General features: G+C 29.4%; 1 protein-coding gene across 1 annotated transcript in view; it reads right to left on the bottom strand.

The window, feature by feature from the left end:
* Positions 1 to 1,889, bottom strand: part of LOC107691885 (U6 snRNA-associated Sm-like protein LSm3) — a 4,805-nt gene that overhangs the window by 2,082 nt on the left and 834 nt on the right. The window lies entirely within an intron of this gene.

Below are 1,889 nucleotides of genomic sequence, written 5' to 3'. Positions count from 1 at the left end.
GAGACGCGGGAGCTGATGGCAGGGGGCGGTGGATATTTGTGGCGGTCAATGTGGATATTGTGGATGAGTTCTTCTGTGCCATCACGTTCTATTAGTTCTACAGCTTCAGTTTTGGAACTTTCACGCTTAGTAACACATACAGCTGTGTCCTCACCACAGTGCAACAGTGAAAAGGGACCCCTTTCAAACAGTGTTGCGTTCCGAACGACATATTGCATATTGCGTATTGCGACGTATTGCGGTATTTTAAAAATGTATATCATAACAAAAATAAAATTCGGTATGCGGTATGAACCGGTATACCGCCCAGCACTAATAATAAGCATTAGAATGAAGTTTAAAAGTTTGTTAAAAAAGTCTTTATTAACTATTTAATGCTCCTATAACTTTTATTAGGGTAAAAAAAACAAAACAGGACATGATGGTATTTACTAATTTTTACACACCAGAGGCTTTTAAATGAATTGTGAATCTAAAATATGTGTTACAAAAATGTACAAATGGTTAGTGTTTATGTCATATCAGTCCATCAGAAAAGTAGTTCTGGGATTTTTTTTTTTTTTTGTAGTTGGTTGTTATTCTGGGCTGGATAACTCTAGCAGGTTTTAAAAGCCCTTTTAAAATTAAATATGTATATAGTTTGGATTAAATGAAAGTATAGTCAAATTTTATCTCCTGTATAGACTTACAATAAGATACCATTCATTAACATGACTTCATGTTATTATCTAACATCAACTTACAGAGAGTGAACAATATATTTTTACATTAATTATTGTTTTTGAATGCTATTTAATACAAGCACTTGATCATTCATGTTTGTTAATTGTGCATTAAATCATTTTAACAGATTGAACTTTGAAATAGATTGAACTTTTGATTTTATGTATTAGTAAATTTTGAAATTAACCCTAAGAAGAAGAATTGCTATAACTATTGTTTATTGTTAGGTCATGTTATCTAACAAATGGAATCTTATTGTAAAGTGTTTTTAATACTACAGTTTCCATCTATTTGATATACACTTGACTTAAAATATATGTAATCTTATCTAAAATTATTATTAAAGATGAGGTTTGTTAATTACTGAAAAGTTATATTTTAGCTGTTGTCAATGATCTAATGTTGTATTTGGTCAGACTCAGCCCATTGCTTTACTGAAGTATATTATATTTTCCTTTTACAGCTGCAGACTGAGGAAGATCCTGAAAACACCAGCAAACCCTAAAACAGACAACGGTTTACAGATGTTTTTCAGTGGCAGCAGAACTATGACTAAACTTTTGGGTGAAATTTGTTTACTTTTTTTCATACTTTACTTGCGGAAAAACTTTTAAATAAGTATATAAAGAATGGCTTTGATTTTTGTTTAACTTTATTAATAAAAAAGAATGTGTTTTATAATTAGCATGTTTTTGTGTTTTGCTTTGGTTCCGAAACTGTTACCAAGAACCGTGGATTTTCACTGGTATTGGTACCGAATACAGAAATGTTGGTACTGTGACAACACTAATATATAAATATATATATAGAGAGAGCGAGAGAGAGATTTAGTTTAACTTGATGTACCAAAATAAATACAACTAAAACTGCAGTAATACTCATTCATAATAATTAATTATTCAATAATAATTAATATTAATGAATTAATGATAGATATTTTTAAAAGTGCAAAAATTAAAAACAATACAACAACTGAAACGTATACTAAACGTACCTAAAATGAAACCAGAAAATATAAAAAATAAAAAACAATATTATTAAAAATTACCGTTGTATATCAACGATGCTCAAATAATCGTTATGCAATGAAACATTAAGCCATTATTATCTACTATATTAAAGGGGGTCATATGATGCGATTTAAATTTTTCCTTTTTCTTTGGAGT

This window comes from Sinocyclocheilus anshuiensis, unplaced genomic scaffold (genome assembly GCF_001515605.1).
Source record: "Sinocyclocheilus anshuiensis isolate Anshui unplaced genomic scaffold, SAMN03320099.WGS_v1.1 scaffold510, whole genome shotgun sequence".
In the NCBI taxonomy this organism is placed as follows: Eukaryota; Metazoa; Chordata; class Actinopteri; order Cypriniformes; family Cyprinidae; genus Sinocyclocheilus; species Sinocyclocheilus anshuiensis.
The sequence above is the reverse complement of the archived record's forward strand: the minus strand, read 5'-3'. Positions and strand labels throughout refer to the sequence as shown.